Here is a 19,971-nt window from a genome sequence, read left to right as displayed (position 1 = left end):
GACAATGAATTCACGGTGTTCTTATTTCAATTTCCAGGAGTACAGATGCCGGACGCCGTACGCTGGACAGACTGGAAAAACATGACAGGCAGCGAGCTGTGGTGGAACGAACATCAGACTTCAAAGACGAGCAAAGTACAAGTGTGCCTGAACACATTGTGCACTGAACACTCCTCCGCAGCCGACAACCCATGCATGTGCCAATGTTAACAACACGACATCGGCAACTACGACTGAAACGGCCACGTGACCATCGGCGCTGGACGTTGGGGCAGTGGCTGAGCGTTGCACGGTCTGACGAGTGCCGTTCCCTTCACATCATGCCGATGGGTGGGCGCGAGTCTTCAGGGGAACAGCTCCTTGACGCGCCTGTACTGTAGGCCGAGACAGACTGGCGGCCACTCCATTATGCTCTGTGGACTATTCACTGGGGCATTCATGTGTCCAGCGCAGCTCGTGCAAGGCACCTTGACGGCCAAGGAGTATCTTACACTGCTTGCAGACCACGTAACTCCTTCATGACGATCATGTTTCCCGACGGCAGTGGAATTTTTCAACAAGATAATGTGCCTTGTTACAAGGCAAGGAGTGTGATGGAGTTGTTCTAGGAACATACTGGGCCGCCAACTGAATCCAATCGAAGGAAGGAAGGAAGACTGAGTTGAACGTCCCGTCGACATCGAGGTCATTAGCGACTACAAGGGTCGGACGCATCTGGGATGTGATTGAATGTCACGTCAGAGCTCATCGCTCCCCTATTGAGCACTTCAGTCACTTTAGCCGCCGGAGTTTTGTGTGGTTTTGACACAATTCGTGTTAGCGGACGACGACCTCTGTCATTCAGTTTTGAGTTGCGCCCGCTATTGCGTTTAAACAATGAGTCTTCCCACGTTTTGTGTAGGATGTCGTGACTGTTGAAGCAGTTGCTCTTGAAACATTCAGCAAGTTGGCTGTCTTGGTTACTGATGGTCGCCTTTCATTGCACGTCGATCTCGGCCTCTGAATGCAAATGAGAAGTGTGCACTACTCGTAAACAACCTGTACAGATGCCTAGTCCGTACTGAACACGCACAGTTCAGCGTGGTATGTTCCTGACCTGGGTTGTTGTTACGGGAATTAGGCGACTTGTGTGTGCAGATGGGGTGCCAACTCCCTCCACCTATCTACCAAGGCCTCAGTGCTTCCATACCAGAACGCCTCGCCGCTGTTATCGATGCCAAAGGTGGACATACTATCTATTAGGCACGTAGTCATAATGTTCTGACTACTCAGTGTATAGTCTGGAAAGATATTTCAGATCTTAAACGGAGAAGTTCCATTTTCGTGTCACTTTTTTCACAAGAACGCCGGTTTGGAGGGACAGCTGTTTCGGACGGCAGGAAAGTCAATGCCATTGAATTAGAAAATTATTGTTGTCTAAGAACAAACTTGAACGAATAAGATAACAGTGACTGTAAGGCCGAACTACAAGAATATTATGGAGGTCACTGTCGTATAACAAAAAGAAAGAATTACATAATAAAACTGTCGAGGGAAATCTCTTTAACTATGTTCGAACACAGTCATAGCAGAAATTATCATCAGTAAACGCCATATTCATGCAGACCATGCGTTATTTAGAGGAATATGGGAGCTGAAAATCGGACAAATACATTACGTTTCATGGAACTGTAGTTACCCAGAGCCATTGCGAGGAGGTTACCGAGAACCAATAAGTAGAAGTAATCGATTTCTGAGGTACCTAGGCTACAGATAATCTGGTATAACGAAATTTTGTTATCAAAAAACAATAGGACACCACCTGTAATAAAGCAGCAAAAATTAGAATATAGGCAAAGATACAAGGCACGCTGTCACACAACGCAGCATGACAGAGACTACATCCGTTCATGTATTACACAAGATGCACATCCTGAAAGTTACTGGAAGTTTAGTGTATTATCAGTGTCCTATGCATGCTGCCGAAAGATGGGGACATTAGAGAAGGTAACAGCTCACTTGGTGTACACTGCAGTACTGTGGACTGCCCAAATGTCAGATGGCCACCTAAGAAATTTCTTGCTGCGTTAACAGTGAGTACATGGCCTTACAATGGAAACGAGTTGTTTTACTACTTTTTGCAACTAGTGTAAACTTACTTCACGTTCGGATTACAAAATGCGAGGGTGGAAACGTTGCCTCTGTCATACTGAACACCTATCCCACATACTGCTGACCTTGAAAACCCAAAGTCTTGTGCAATCTTTGATATCTTATGAACCATGCTCATGAAATAGCGAAGTGCTGCCATGTTAACTTTTGCAACTGTCTGCCATAAACTGCTTCATTTATCGTGCCTACACAAGGGCCATATGCCGCCTTACATTCGGGCTTCTTAAACATCATGTCTTGGAAATGTAACAGCCCCTCCCGTGACTTTTCCCGCTAAGTTTATAAATGCTGTAGATAACCCCCAAGCACAAGATTTGCCAAGGCGTGACACTACAAATTAATTCTGATGATGGGGCTTTCTAGCGGTTTTCCCTATACTCGTAATTCTCTGCAGCACCTTTGGATTACGTTTCTGGACTTTGCTTCGTATTCTTCAGTTTATTTCTGAAATAACACGCTACAATCCTTCTAACACTGTCCGTGTCGTTATGTTACATTCGGCACACTTCATATTTTGTTATGTAGAGAGTTCAAGCTTGATAGTATTTATAATCATATTAGAGACAAAAAGGACTAGCGCAACGACAATTTGAGGTTGAAAAGATACAGTTCCACGTTGTTAGTTGATTTTCCGTGCCATAATGTTGTGCCATATTTTCAACGTTTCGTGTTGTTCAAATTTCTCTGTGAAAACGTTGGTGCAATGTATCACAAATAGTTAATCAGAACAAGGAAACAAATACATATTTACGGCTATAACACTCATTTCATAAAATACTGTTTTGTGTTCCCTATCGAGAATAGAATTTCAACTATCTTGTTTTAAATACGCATAAAGAATACCGATTTCATCTTCAAACAGAAATTCAGGATATTTACGGAAACGCTTCATTAGAGTTCAGTTTCAGTAGATAACTGGCAGACCTAGTAGGAGAGGGGCAGCAAGTTGTTTATCGCCTACCCTATTTCATATCTACACTGACAAAGTTACAAAGTTAAATTTTCAAGTAAACGCTGGTGTTTCATCTGATGAGATCTCAGTAATAAAAGCGCTTCACGACCCTGAAAAAATACTTTAATTTCTTGGAAAGAATTATTGCTCAGAGCTGTTAATGAACTGAACATCATACATTGCGAATATAATCCGAAAATTTTGACGCAGTGGACTACAAACAGGACTTACACTATGTGATCAAAAGTATCCTGACACCTAGCTGTAAATTACTTACAAGTTCGTTTTGCCCTCCATCGGAAATGCTGCAATTCAATGTGGTGTTGGTCCGCCCTTAGCCTTGATGAGAGATTCCACTCTCGCAGGCATTCGTTCAGTCAGGTGTTGGAAGTTTTCTTCGGGAATAACAGTCCATTCTCCACGGAGTGTTGCACTGAGGACAGATATCGATGTCAGCCGGTGAAGCCTGACATGAAGACGGCGTTCCAAAACATCCCGGCGGTGTTCTATAGGATTGAAGTCAGAACTACGTGCAGCCCAGTCCATTACAGGGATGTTATTGTCGTGTAACCACTCCGTTACAGGCCGTGCATTATGAACAGGTGCTCAATCGTGTGGAAAGATGCAACGCCATTCCCAAATTGCTCTTCAACAGTGGGAAGAAAGAAGGTACTTAAAACATCAATGTAGGCCTGTGCTTTGATAGTGCCACGCAAAACAACTAGGGTGCAAGCACCCTCTATGAAAAACACAAGTCCGCATCTCGTGGTCATGCGGTAGCGTTCTCGCTTCCCACGCCCGGGTTCCCGGGTTCGATTCCCGGCGGGATCAGGGATTTTCTCTGCCTCGTGATGACTGGGTGTTGTGTGCTGTCCTTAGGTTAGTTAGCTTTAAGTAGTTCTAATTTCTAGGGGACTGATGACCATAGATGTTAAGTCCCATAGTGCTCAGAGCCATTTTGAAAAACACAAGCACACCATAACACCACCGCCTCCGAATTTTACTGTTGGCACTATACACGCTGGCAGATAACGTTCACCGGACATTCCCAATACTCACATCCTGCCATCGGATCGCCACATTGTGTTCCGTGATTCGTCACTCCACACAATGTTTTTCCAGCGTTCAATCGTCCAATGTTTTCGGTCCTTACGCCAAGCGAGCCGTCGTTTGGCATTCACCGGCGTATGTCTAGCTTATGAGCAGCCGCTCGACCATGAATTCCAAGTTTTCTCACGTTCCGTCGTAGTACTTGCAATGTATCCTGATCATCATCATCATCATCATCATCTTGGACAGTTTCCAGCCACTGGCTGGGTCTGTCGGGAACACAAGCCTCTCGATCGTGTTCTGTCTTTCCACCATTCCCCCTCTTCCACCTTCGTCCAGTTCTCCCCTCTTCTCGTCACACATTCCTTCACTCCCTTCACCCATCTATCTCTTGGTCTTCCTCTGGGCCTCTTCCCCTCCAGTTGCAGATCAAACATCCTCTTTGGAATTCTTCCCTCATCCATTCTCTTCATGTGTCCATACCACTGCAGTCTTGATTTTTCTATCCTGTCCTGTACTGGTTCCTCCTTTAGTCTTTCCCTCAAATACACATTTCGCAATCTGTCTCGTCTTGTTACACTCAACCTGCTCCTCTGGAACTTCATTTCACTAGCCTGTATTCTACTTTTGTCGCTTTTGTGCATTACCCATGTGTCACTTCCGTATGTCAGTATGGGGGCAAAGTAGGTTCGGTATATAATTCCCTTGGATTTCTGTGGCACCTCCTTGCTCCAAATAAGCCCCCTAATGCATTTGTAGAACTGCCCTGCTTTTCTGCACCTTTCATTTATTTCCATTGCGTTTCCCCCCTTACTTTCAATCATGCTTCCCAGGTACTTGAAGTTCTCTACCACTTGTAGTTTTTCCCCTCCACAAGTTATATCCACATTTGGCCTATTCTTCTTCCTTGTTGTGACAATTATTTCACTTTTCTTTGCAGAGAAATGCATTCCATATTGTGCTGCCGTTGCCTCCCATACATCTAACTGCTCTTGCACCTCCTTCTCGCAACTTCCCCATAACATCAGGTCGTCGGCAAAGAGCACTGCTTTCATTTTATGATCTCCAATTGCATCTGATACTTGCTGTAGGATATCATCCATAACAATAATAAACAATGAAGGCGAAAGTGCACTTCCCTGTCGCAGCCCATTTTCCAGCTTGAACCATGCAGTACGTTCCCTCCCCACTTTCACACAACTCTCACTTCCCTCATACATTTTTCTGACTTTTCGTGTTATCTCTTCATCTATCCCTTTTGCGTTCAGCACATCCCAGAGCTTGTCCCTACAGATACTGTCATACGCCTTCTCAATATATAAAAAGGCCATGATTAAGTCCTTCCCGTACTCATAGTGCCTTTCCTGCAGTTGCCTTACCGCAAATATGAGGTCCGTTGTTGATCTTCCCGGTCTGAAACCGTACTGCTCCTCTTGCAGTCTACTTTCGATACTGCTTCTTATTCTCTTCTCCAGGATCTTTTCATAGATTTTTCCACAGTGGCATAGCCGGGTGATTCCTCTGTAGTTCTCACATCTCCTTTTATCCCCTTTCTTGAAGATCGGGACTATAATTCCTTTCTTCCAATCCTCAGGAATTCTGTTCTCCTTCCACACCACCCTCAGCACTCTGTATAGCCACTGGGTTCCTACTACTCCTGCTGCTCGTATCATATCCACTGTTACTTCGTCCCAACCTGGTGCCTTGCCCCCTTTCATCCTCTTTATGGCTTCTTCCACTTCATTCCAAGTTAGATCATCAATTTCCCCACTATTATAATCGTCTGCTGCCTTAGGCTCTCCATCGCTGTTAGTTACCCGCTTGGCGGCATTCAACAGATCTTCAAAGTACTCCTTCCAAATCTTTTTGAGCTCATGCATTTCCTCCACAACTCTTCCATTATTATCCATGATCCTCAGGCACTCGCTTCTGTCGTTCCTCTTATTTCTTACCATGGTGTAAAGTACTTTTTTGTTCCCTTCACTGTCCTCTTCTAACATTCTTGTCCATTTTTCCATCCACTTCTTCTTCTCCGCCCTTACTATGGTCTGTGCCGCTTTCTTGCTTTCCTTATATTTTACCCTAGCTTCCTCTGTTCGGGTCTGGAACCATTCTCTGAAGGCTTTGTTCTTTCGAAGTACTGCCTCTTTACATATGTTGTTCCACCATGGGGTTTCCTTACTTCTCCTCTTTGTGCTAGTTCTTCCGCACACAGTCCCAGCTGCCTCAACTAGAGCCCTCTTAAAATCTCCCCATTCTTCTTCCACTGTTCTCTGATCTTCCTTTGGCAGCTTCTTCCTGATCAGTGTCTGGTACTGGGTCCTCCGTTCATCCTCTTTCAGCATCCATGTCTTCAACCTTTTCTCCTGTATATCTGTTGCCCTCCTATCTTTTTTCTCTCTCAGGGTGGCTACCAACAGCCGATGGTCACTGTCTAAGGCCTCAGATGGAATGACCTTAACATCTGTGAGGCTGCTCATCATCTGCCTATCCACTAGTACTTAGTCTACTACTGAAGTTTGGGACCAGTCTCCACTGTACCAAGTTATTTTGTGGCTACTTCTCTTCTTGTACCAGGAATTTGCGATCGCCAGCTCATTCCTCTTGCAGAATTCCAGCAACAATTTTCCTTCTCTATTTCGGTTCCCCCAGCCCTCTGGTCCCATTATCTCCTCGAACCCTTTCCTGTCTGTGCCAACATGTGCATTGAGGTCCCCTATTATAATCTGATTACCTCCATTTAGCTGCTTTTGCATGTCATCTTCGAATTCCTCCTTCTCCTTTTTTGTACACCCCACCTGTGGGGCATATGCTTGGATGATTTCAATGCTTTTTCCTTTCACTCGTACTCTGTCTTTTATCATTCGATCATTGATACCTTCCACCTCCTCCTGCAGACCCTCTCTGACCACTATTGCCACTCCATTTCTTCCCCTCTCATTCCCTATCCAGTACAGTTTACATCCTTTACTTAGTGGTTTTTCACCAACTCCTCTCCACCTAGTCTCAGCAAGTCCCAAGATGTCCAATTTCCTCCTTTCCATCATTTCTACAATTTCTTCTAACTTCCCAGTTAGAGTCCTTACGTTTAAGGTGCCCAGTCGTAAACCATCTCGTAATCCTTTTCTATTGCTTGGTCGGTTTCCTTTAAATCCGTTCCGTGATCCGAGGCATGTTCCCTTTTTAAAAGCAGTTGATTTATCCACTACTGGCTTGCTAGGCCTATCGCAGCTTCACCAGAGCCCCGTTAGCCGTCACGTTTCAGGGTTCCCATAGGGCCTTCCCAGCTACCGTAGCGGTCCTGGGGCACACGAAGTCCCCGCTGTACATCGCCCCTATAGGCAGTCCCCTACTTTGTGCCGTTGCCCATCTCCCACGACTTGGACGAGGGGTTGGACTTATGGGAGACATCTTATGTTCAAGAGAGGACACAGTTTACTTTTACTGCTTCTGTGTTCCAATATGACTTATGGACAATGACTTTGACTGTAACAATCAGTATGGATCAGGTTTATATTTTTATATTATATATTGTATTTTTATATTATATATTGTATCCTGATGTGGTTTGGAATTCGTGTGTGATGGTCTGTATAGATGTATGGCTATTACACATGACGATCCTTTTCAACTGTCGGCGGTCTCTGTCAGTCAACAGACGAAGTCGGCCTGTACGCTTTCGTGTTGTAAGTGTCCCTTCACGTTTGCACTTCAGTATCACGTCGGAAACAGTGGACTAAGGAATGTTTTGGAGTGTGGAAATCTCGCATACAGATGTATGACACAAGTGACACCCAAGCACCAGACCACATTCAAAGTCCGTGAGTCCCACAGAGCGTTCCATTCCACTCTCTCACGATGTCTAATGACTGCTAGGTTGAGGATATGGAGTACTTGTCAGCAGGTGGCAGCACAGTGCACCTAATATGAAAAATGTATGTTTTTGGTGGTGTCCGGATACTTTTTATCACACAGTGTATATGGGCAAACATACAAATTAGAGTAAAACTGTCGATGACAGTAAATTAATAGAAGAAGTGAAAGCCATTGAACGCCCTGTCTCCGATAGCGAAATACAAAATAAAACCATTTGATTTAAAAATATGTGCGGAATAATATGCATATATAAACGTACGTTATGTAGATTTTGTAAGACTGTAGCTTAACACCGTCTAATTGAAGTGAATCGTGTGTGGAACAAGGAGTGCACATACCGGGTATGGAGAAGTAACAGTAGATGTAAGAGAATGTAAGAGAACACAGATAATCTAAAATATTGGTATAATAAATGAACTAGACTTTTGTACTGTAAAATAAACATTAGAAGAAAGTGAGAAGAGTTGGAATGCAAGTTATGGGCACTGAAAGATTCCCAGTAGAAACAAAGCAACAAATCGAAAGACATTCAGCATCCTAAAATATCAAAGAAGACATGAAATACCTTGCCTGAAATGGAAAGTGAATAAGGGAAAGTTGTTTGAGGAACATCTGAAGTTACGCAGAGCGTGCTCAGTGGAATGTCAAGAAATTTTTGACTGTGTAATTTATTTCACCAAATTACAGTTGGAAATTTTTCATCATATTTATAAAAACCGTAAGCAAAATAAAAGCTAGTCTGACATAAGGTATGCTACTTACCCTTCAATAGTATGAAATCGTTACTATGTCTCTCTTGGCTTTCGATACAAAATTTCTGTTGAAATATCGAGTCGAGTTCCTATTAATTTCTATATTCGTCAGTATATTTGTTGCTAAGTCTCACTTGAGTCCATATTTTTCTCATTATGCCTCTATTGAGCCTATATATTGGTTATTATGGTTCTCTTAACGAGAGGTGATACATTTCGTTTAAATATCGGGATGCCGTCCAATGGTGTTAGTTGTTGTTCAAGAGAGGCCACAGTTTACTTTTACTGCTTCTGTGTTCCAATATGACTTATGGACAATGACCTTGACTGTAACAATCAGTATGCGTCAGGTTTATATTCTTATATTATATCCGTGAATGGCTTCTATTCAGAGTGAATCACCTAAAACTTGCACAGTAAATATAACGGAAAAGCAAAGTGCTACTGACGTGCAGTTCTTACAGAATGGATAGGTAGGCAGATGCTCATACTTTTAACCAATCAACAGACTGTAATAATGCATAGAAAGTGTATTTTTTATGTAAACATACACCTTCTTAAATGTAACATTGCCTGTTGATATCAACAAACTAAAAGTAGGTTAAATTAGAATGTCAGTCGTCTCTGTTGCAGAATTCTAGAGCGAGTTGTTTACGAGATATCGTATTTGGAAAGCTCACACACCGACACTTGTACAATACCTGTGGTAGCACAAGATAAAGAACAACAGAGGTGCATGCACTGGTTATGCGGATTCTGATTAGTAACGAGGCCACTCATCATGGCAGGTTGTATTCAAAATGACCACCGGCAGCCCCAATACATGCTTCCCGTCTGGTATGGAACAACTATTGCACACATGCTAGCATTTCAGCGGAAATGTCCGAGCAGGTTGCAGTAATACGACATTGCATATCACTGGATGTAGTTAGTATGTCTTGTAGACAGCGTCCTTCAGCTTTCCCCATAGAAAAAGTCTACAAGCGCCAAATCCTGGGAACGGGTCGGTCGAGGTACAGGTCCTCTGCGTCCAGTCCAACGATTTGGAAACAATACGTGAAGACATGCTGCAGAACTTCGTGCTGTATGGGCTGGACAGCCATCGCGTTGGCACCACAAAACCCTCCTAGTCCCCGGAGGAACGTCTTCTTGCATCCTTGGAAAAAGGTCTCGCAGAGGACTGCGATACTTGTGCACGTTCAGTGTTCCCTCTATGGAAAATGGGCCTATGAGCTGATGGTTCACTATCCCACACCACACGTTTACATTCCATGGGCGCTGACGTTCACCCTGACAAAGTCAACGGGGACTGTCAGCAGACCAATAGCACTTGTTTCGGTGGTTCAGCTGGCCGTGATTGGTGAATGTTTTCATCACTAAACTAGATACGTGATACATCTGTAGTATCCTGGCTTAATGGCCATATGTAGAAGTTAACACGATTTTCAAAAATGGTTCAAATGGCCCTGAGCACTATGGGACTTAATTGCTGAGGTCATCAGTCCCCTAGAACTTAGAACTACTTAAACCTAACTAACCTAAGGACATCACACACATCCATGACCGAGGCAGGATTCGAACCTGCGACCGTAGCGGTCGCGCGGCTCCAGACTGTAGCGCCTAGAACCGTTCGGCCACTCCGGCCGTCCAAACACGATTTTCATAATAGTTTTCATGCAGCTCATGAATGCGTAGGACACTTACGAGACTCATGCCACTTCCTCGTGTGATTGTAAGGGAGCTAACTTGCGGATCAACTGCAACAGCAGCTTCTTCTATCGTCACTTGTCTCGTTCTGTTACGTTGTCTAGGTGTTATACTACCACTTTCAGGTAACTGGTTGAAGAGGTTGATAAATACGAGGGCCGTTCAGAAAGTAACCTCCGGTTGATTTAAAAAAATACACCAAGTTAAATAAAAATATTTTAATATATACATCTTAGAACTTTGCACTATTTTTCTACATAGTCTCCATAGCGATTGAGGCACTTATCGTATCTCTTCACAAGCTTTGAAATTCCTTCTGCATAAAAATCACCCGCTTGTGCCTGGAGCCAGCCTGTGACCGCATCATTGAGCTCTTCGTCGTCATCAAACCGCTGTGACCCGAGCCATTTCTTCAAATGCATGAAGAGGTGATAATCACTTGGCGCCAGGTCTGGGCTGTAAGGTGGATGGTTGATAACGTCCCACTTGAAGGACACAAGAAGGGCCGTTGTTCTGCGAGCAGAGTGAGGACGGGCGTTATCGTGCAAAAAAACGATACCGGAAGTCAGCATACCACGGCGTTTGTTCTGTATAGCCCGTCGTAACTTTTTTATTGTTTCACAGTACACGTCTTGATTAATGGTCGTACCATGTTCCATGAATTCAACCAACAACACCCCTTTGGCATCCCAAAACACCGTTGCCATCAGTTCTCTGGCAGAAAAATCTTGCGAGGCTTTTCTTGGTTTGCTAGGCGAATTTGAATGTGCCCACATCTTTGATTGTTCTTTTGTCTCAGGGTTAACGTACTTAATCCAGGTTTCGTCACCGGTCACGATTCTGTTTAACAATGGTTCTCCTTCGTCCTCATAACGTGACAGAAAGTCTAATGCAGAGGCCATTCTTTGAGTTTTGTGGTGGTCGGTAAGAATTTTGGGCACCCATCGTGCACAGAACTTACGGTAACCCAATCTTGCTGTCACTATCTCGTACAAGAGAGTCTTAGAAATCTGTGGAAAACCAGTAGACAACTCCGACATTGAGAAACGTCGATTTTCGCGAACTTTTGCATCAACTGTCTGAACGAGTTCGTCAGTCACCAATGATGGTCTACCACTCCTCTCTTCATCATGAACGTTTTCTCGTCCACTTTTAAATAAACGTACCCATTCACGGACAACTCCTTCACTCATAACTCTTGGTCCGTACACGGCACAAAGCTCACGATGAATAGCTGCTGCAGAATATCCTTTGGCTGTAAAAAACCTTATGAAAGCACGCACTTCACATTTGGCGGGGTTTTCTATTGCAGCACACATTTCAAACTGCCACAAAAAGTAAACTAGCGCAGGTACGACGTTCACTCGACCACGGCTTGATGCCGACTGACCTGTTGAGTGCGTGAACGCACAGATGGCGTCGCTACTCCCCCCACAACCCGCACTGTGACCAATCGGAGGTTACTTTCTGAACCGCCCTCGTAATTGAGGAGTGGTTGACGTCTATTGGGATATCTTGTCTGATACACCGTAAGAGAGCGAAATGCACTCTTCCTGCACCCCCATACACCATGACCGTGTCGGATTTTTCTGCATTGGTAAATACCATTGCCCACTTACGACCTACTGCTTGGCCTGTTACATAGTAACTGAACAGCGAGGCGCAGTGCACTCAAGGAACACAGGAGTACATATCGAGCAGACATAACGACGTCGCACCTAGCAACTACGCAGTTTGAATAGCACAGATAGGAGCTGGTGTGGAAACTTTTCAAAATAGATATCCCGTATACCTGCTATAGTCAATAGGCATTGTCCCATTTAAAAAAGTGTATTTTTGCAAAAAAATACATTTTCTAAATGTTATTACAACCTATTGTTTGGCTAACAATACCCACATAAATAGCGCTTCCCATGTCCGCAAAATTGGTGGTGCAAATTTTTGGTGATACATCCGGTACAATACAGGGTGATTCAAAAAGAATACCACAACTTTAGGAATTTAAAACTCTGCAACGACAAAAGGCAGAGCGAATTGAGGGAGCTATAAAGTTTCATTTAGTTGTACATTTGTTCGCTTGAGGCGCTGTTGACTAGGCGTCAGCGTCAGTTGATGCTAAGATGGCGACCGCTCAACAGAAAGCTTTTAGTGTTATTGAGTACGGCAGAAGTGAATCGACGACAGTTGTTCAGCGTGCATTTCAAACGAAGTATGGTGTTAAACCTCCTGATAGGTGGTGTATTAAACGTTGGTATAAACAGTTTACAGAGAATGGGTGTTTGTGCAAAGGGAAAAGCCGCCAGGCAGCCCGTGGCAGAGCACTTCATCACTGGCCTCCAAGAAGCCCTGATCTTACCCCCTGCGATTTTTTCTTATGGGGGTATGTTAAGGATATGGTGTTTCGGCCACCTCTCCCAGCCACCATTGATGATTTGAAACGAGAACTAACAGCAGCTATCCAAACTGTTACGCCTGATATGCTACAGAGAGTGTGGAACGAGTTGGAGTATCGGGTTGATATTGCCCGTGTGTCTGGAGAGGGCCATATTGAACATCTCTGAACTTGTTTTTGAGTGAAAATAAACCTTTTTAAATACTCTTTGTAATGATGTATAACAGAAGGTTATATTATGTTTCTTTCATTAAATACACATTTTTAAAGTTGTGGTATTCTTTTTGAATCACCCTGTTGTTGTTGTTGTTGTGGTCTTCAGTCCTGAGACTGGTTTGATGCAGCTCTCCATACTGCTCTATCCTGTGCAAGCTTCTTCATCTCCCAGTACCTACTGCAACCTACATCCTTCTGAATCTGCTTAGTGTATGCATCTCTTGGTCTCCCCCTACGATTTTTACCCTCCACGCTGCCCTCCAATACTAAATTGGTGATCCCTTGATGCCTCAGAACATGTCCTACCAACCGATCCCTTCTTCTGGTCAAGTTGTGCCACAAACTTCTCTTCTCCCCAATCCTATTCAGTACCTCCTCATTAGTTATGTGATCTACCCATCTAATCTTCAGCATTCTTCTGTAGCACCACATTTCAAAAGCTTCTATTCTCTTCTTATCCAAACTATTTATCGTCCATGTTTCACTTCCATACATGGCTACACTCCATACAAATACTTTCAGAAAAGACTTCCTGACACTTAAATCTATACTCGATGTTAACAAATTTCTCTTCTTCAGAAACGCTTTCCTTGCCATTGCCAGTCTACATTTTATATCCTCTCTACTTCGACCATCATCAGTTATTTTACTCCCTAAATAGCAAAACTCCTTTACTACTTTAAGTGTCTCATTTCCTAATCTAATACCCTGAACATCACCCGACTTAATTCGACTACATTCCATTATCCTCGTTTTGCTTTTGTTGATGTTCATCTTATATCCCCCCTTCAAGACACCATCCATTCCGTTCAACTGCTCTTCCAAGTCCTTTGCTGTCTCTGACAGAATTACAATGCCATCGGCGAACCTCAAAGTTTTTATTTCTTCTCCATGGATTTTAATACCTACTCCGAATGTTTCTTTTGTTTCCTTTACTGCTTGCTCAATATACAGATTGAATAACATCGGGGAGAGGCTACAACCCTGTCTTACTCCCTTCCCAACCACTGCTTCCCTTTCATGTCCCTCGACTCTTATAACTGCCATCTGGTTTCTGTACAAATTGAACACAGCCTTTCGCTCCCTGTATTTTACCCCTGCCACCTTTAGAATTTGAAAGAGAGTATTCCAGTCAACATTGTCAAAAGCTTTCTCTAAGTCTACAAATGCTAGAAACGTAGGTTTGGCTTTCCTTAATCTTTCTTCTAAGATAAGTCGTAAGGTCAGTATTGCCTCACGTGTTCCAGTATTTCTACGGAATCCAAACTGATCTTCCCCGAGGTCGGCTACTACTAGTTTTTCCATTCGTCTCTAAAGAATTCGTGTTAGTATTTTGCAGCTGTGGCTTATTAAACTGATTGTTCGGTAATTCTCGCATCTGTCAACACCTGCTTTCTTTGGGATTGGAATTATTATATTCTTCTTGAAGTCTGAGGGTATTTCGCCTGTTTCATACATCTTGCTCACCAGATGGTAGAGTTTAGTCAGGACTGGTTCTCCCAAGGCAGTCAGTAGTTCCAATGGAATGTTGTCTACTCCGGGGGCCTTGTTTCGACTCAGGTCTTTCAGTGCTCTGTCAAACTCTTCACGCAGTATCGTATCTCCCATTTCATCTTCATCTACATCCTCTTCCATTTCCATAATATTGTCCTCAAGTACATCGCCCTTTTATAGACCCTCTATATACTCCTTCCACCTTTCTGCTTTCCCTTCTTTGCTTAGAACTGGGTTTCCATCTGAGCTCTTTATGTTCATACAAGTGGTTCTCTTATCTCCAAAGGTCTCTTTAATTTTCCTGTAGGCAGTATCTATCTTACCCCTAGTGAGATAAGCCTCTACATCCTTACATTTGTCCTCTAGCCATCCCTGCTTAGCCATTTTGCACTTCCTGTTGATCTCATTTTTGAGACGTTTGTATTCCTTTTTGCCTGCTTCATTTACTGCATTTTTATATTTTCTCCTTTCATCAATTAAATTCAATATTTCTTCTGTTACCCAAGGATTTCTACTAGCCCTCGTCTTTTTACCTACTTGATCCTCTGCTGCCTTCACTACTTCATCCCTCAAAGCTACCCATTCTTCTTCTACTGTATTTCTTTCCACCATTCCTGTCAATTGTTCCCTTATGCTCTCCCTGAAACTCTGTACAACCTCTGGTTTAGTCAGTTTATCTAGGTCCCATCTCCTTAAATTCCCACCTTTTTGCAGTTTCTTCAGTTTTAATCTACAGGTCATAACCAATAGATTGTGGTCAGAGTCCACATCTGCCCCTGGAAATGTCTTACAATTTAAAACCTGGTTCCTAAATCTCTGTCTTACCATTATATAATCTATCTGATACCTTTTAGTATCTCCAGGGTTCTTCCATGTATACAACCTTCTATCATGATTCTTAAACCAAGTGTTAGCTATGATTAAGTTGTGCTCTGTGCAAAATTCTACCAGGCGGCTTCCTCTTTCATTTCTTAGCCCCAATCCATATTCACCTACTACGTTTCCTTCTCTCCCTTTTCCTACACTCGAATTCCAGTCACCCATGACTATTAAATTTTCGTCTCCCTTCACTATTTGAATAATTTCTTTTATTTCATCATACATTTCTTCAATTTCTTCGTCATCTGCAGAGCTAGTTGGCATATAAACTTGTACTACTGTAGTAGGTGTGGGCTTCGTATCTATCTTGGCCACGATAATGCGTTCACTAAGCTGTTTGTAGTAGCTTACCCGCGTTCCTATTTTCCTATTCATTATTAAACCTACTCCTGCATTGCCCCTATTTGACTTTGTGTTTATAACCCTGTAGTCACCTGACCAGAAGTCTTGTTCCTCCTGCCACCGAACTTCACTAATTCCCACTATATCTAACTTCAACCTATTCATTTCCCTTTTCAAATTTTCTAACCTACCTGCCCGATTAAGGGACCTGACATTCCACGCTCCGATCCGTAGAACGCTAGTTTTCTTTCTCCTGATAACGACATCCTCTTGAGTGGTCCCCGCCCGGAGATCCGAATGGGGGACTATTTTACCTCCGGAATATTTTACCCAAGAGGACGCCATCATCATTTAATCATACAGTAAAGCTGCATGCCCTCGGGAAAAATTACGGCCGTAGTTTCCCCTTGCTTTCAGCCGTTCGCAGTACCAGCACAGCAAGGCCGTTTTGGTTATTGTTACAAGGCCAGATCAGTCAATCATCCAGACTGTTGCCCTTGCAACTACTGAAAAGGCTGCTGCCCCTCTTCAGGAACCACACGTTTGTCTGGCCTCTCAACAGATACCCCTCCGTTGTGGTTGTACCTACGGTACGGCTATCTGTATCGCTGAGGCACGCAAGCCTCCCCACCAACGGCAAGGTCCATGGTTCATGGGGGGGATCACCCTGTATATTACTCATAATACTTGCATATGGTGATTTGGTAGTAAAGTTTTTCCATTTACACTGTTTGTATGCCTTTTTGTGCAGGATGAATTAAGCACAGATGTGTCAATGTGTTCTCTGTAATATTATTTACTGCAAATTCTTAACTGTGGGCACAGTAAGCATCAAGGTGATATATACGTATTTTGTTGTTCATTCATCTGTAGAATGATATTTGCTATATAAAATAATAATGCGTGATTAAAAATTAATAAACTGTAAGTTTATTATTATTTACAGGCATAGTTACATTAAAAAATAATTGTACGTCGGTTATGTACATCTCAACACGGTTCACCGCAGTCGCTACAAACACGCACTTTTGGTGGCGATCTAAGCACCCGTTTCTGCATTAAATTCTTCGTGCGTGCGCATATTCTTGTCTCAAGACCTACACCATCGTCGTCAAATAACGAAGGAGAAGTTGAGTTCAGGCTAGCATTTTGCAGCATATGAGGCAACCATGATAAAAACTAACATCCATCGAGTCGGAGAATGCGATGTCACAAATTTGAACGTCGTAGGGTAGCTATAAATTCTGAATAGGAAAATATATATATACTGTGGGGCAGTGCAGTAAAATATAAAGAAGGTTACGATTTCTTGCCAGGCAAATAGGAAAAATATAAACAGCAGCAGAAAACCCTCTGGAGACTGTAGGATTCGGTGTGAACGGTAAGGTAGAGCAGAGAATGTGTTGCTACGAACAGTTTAGTGATACATTTGTTTTCATCGGAATCGACACCAAACCAACGCGAGCTGCAATAGTTCAGGTATGCAGTCATACAATCATGGCAGATCGGGACATGGTAGAAGGGAAGTAATATAAGAAGGTGTTACGAGAGAACGTGAGCTTGGTACCAAAAATGAGAGATGAAAAAAGACTGAGTTCTACAATAAATTTCGGATTATAATAGCGAATACGCACTTATAAATCACTATAGGACTACGCTAACTAGGAGAGACCCGGAGACACGGAAAGATTCCAACTAGATTACATCCTGGTCAGACATTTCGAAATATTAAGGCATAACCAGTAGCACATATAAAATCAAATCAGTCAGTAGACAATTTAGTAATTATGAACGGTAGACTGAAGTTCAAAGGAATCATCTGGAAGCATCACTGGAAAAAGAAGAGTGGTGCTGAAGTACTGAAGAATGATGAGGTTCGCTTGAAGATATGCAGCACTCTAGATATTGTGATATTGAATACCACAGTTGACAGACATGTGAAGAAGAATGAAAATATCTAAAACGGGCAGTTACAAAAGTTTGTCAAAGAAACATAGCTACAACGAAGTTAAATGAGATGAGTCCTTGGGTAACAGAAGATGTACTTCAACTGCTTGACGAAATAGGGAAGTTCAAACGTGTTCACGGAAAGACTAGAATACGGTCCTGCAGGTCACTTAGGAACCAAATAAACAGGAAGTACAGGGAATCCAAGGTGAAATGACTAGCGATAGAGAGTGAAGAAATCGAATGAGAGCATTTCAGAATATATAAAAGTCAAGACAATCTTCGGCAAAATTAAAAGCGAGTCAGCAACATTAATTGTACTGTGACTCTCGAAATTTTCCCGGCGTATCGAATATTCCATAAGATTTCGGGATTGCAGCCGGATCTCATCGACTTCTTTCCACGATATTTCGGCTGACAACCTTGCAGCCATCTTCAGGCGAGTGTTTGACACTGGAGATTGCTAGTGCAAGTCGCTCTATTTATACTTAAAAGTGCCGCAGGCGCGCATGCGCAAGTTACCGTAGCATGCGCGCCACCTGTCGATTCCAAGGCCCTCTACAATATTACTGAATCTATGGAGCGCCAACGAATGCGTGAAAAAAGTAAAACATGCACGCACATGTGTCCAAAACAATAAAAGGAAAATTTCAATATTAAATTTAAAATTACTTGTCGCTCGACATGTCAGAAGCCATAAAAAGTTTTCTTTTGGTTGAAATTAAAGAAATCAACGGGTCCCAGGCCTTATTCAATAAAAAGCCGCCATCACGATTAATGAGATTTTCCGCTAAACGTATTTCGACGGATTCCTTCACAACTGAATCCCAGAAGGATCTCGATGGGGCCAAGATTTTCGTGGCCGAATAATCCATAGTATGTCCTGTGGATATACAATGTTCGGCTACGGCCGACTTACTGGGCTGTAAAAGGCGAGTGTGGCGCTCATGTTCAACGCAGCGGTCGTGTACTGTGCGTGTGGTCTGACCAATGTAGGCTTTCCCACACTCGCAAGGTATTTTATAAATTCCAGCCTTCCGTAATCCCAGATCATCCTTGGCTGAGCCCAGAAGAGCACGAGTCTTTGTAGGTGGCCGGAAGATTGCTTTCACACGATGTTTCTTTAAAATTCTGCCTACTTTCGATGAAATGTTCCCGACATATGGGAGAAATGCTCTGGACTTAAACACCTCCTTTTCCTCCTGATCTTGTGGGTGGACACGATTTTTCCTCCTTAAAGCAGTACTGACCTGATGTGCAGAATATCCATTATGTTGAAATACCAATTTCAAGTGCTCTAATTCGTCTGCAAGGCTGTCTTTATCAGACACGACATGTGCCCTATGCACCAACGTTCGAAGAACACCCATAGTTTGTGACGGGTGATGACAGCTTGACGCCTGTAGGTACAGATCCGTATGCGTGGGTTTTCGATAGACAGAATGCCCCAATGACCCATCCACCCTGCGTTTAACCATGACGTCCAGAAATGGTAGGCAACCATCCTTTTCAACTTCCATCGTAAACTGAATGTTTGTGTGGATGGAATTCAGATGTTGTAAAAACCGTGAAAGCTCTTCTTCACCGTGAGGCCACACTACAAAGGTATCGTCCACGTACCGCCAGAAGACTGTTGGTTTCGACATCGCCGAATCGAGAGCCCTCTCCTCAAAGTCTTCCATATAAAAGTTGGCTACCAGAGGGGACAGAGGACTGCCCATGGCAACACCGTCAAGTTGCTCAAAATATTCATTATTAAATAGAAAGTAAGTAGAGGACAGGGCATGGTCAAACAGCGCCGTTATATCGGCCGTAAACTTATTGCCGATAAGTGACAATGAATCCAAAAGAGGGACCCTCGTGAAGAGTGAAACGACATCGAAACTTACTAACAAGTCCGAATCCTTCAGCTGTAGTGTTCTCAGTCTACTGATAAAGTCCGCAGAGTTGCGAATATGGTGCGTACATTTGCCAACGAAAGGTCTCAGTAGCGAAGCCAAATGACTAGATAAATCATATGTTGGAGCACCGACATTGCTCACTATGGGGCGTAAAGGCACATTATCCTTATGGATCTTTGGAAGACCATATAACCTAGGTGGAACAGAACTGTGAGGTCTCAATCTTTTCGCAACATCTTGCGGCAAAGAAGAGGAGTTTAGCAACTCTGACGTTTTCCTTTCTACTTTCCTGACGGTGGCCGCAAACGTGTG

Source organism: Schistocerca nitens, chromosome 7 (assembly GCF_023898315.1).
Source record: "Schistocerca nitens isolate TAMUIC-IGC-003100 chromosome 7, iqSchNite1.1, whole genome shotgun sequence".
In the NCBI taxonomy this organism is placed as follows: Eukaryota; Metazoa; Arthropoda; class Insecta; order Orthoptera; family Acrididae; genus Schistocerca; species Schistocerca nitens.
Note: the sequence above shows the minus strand (reverse complement) of the source record.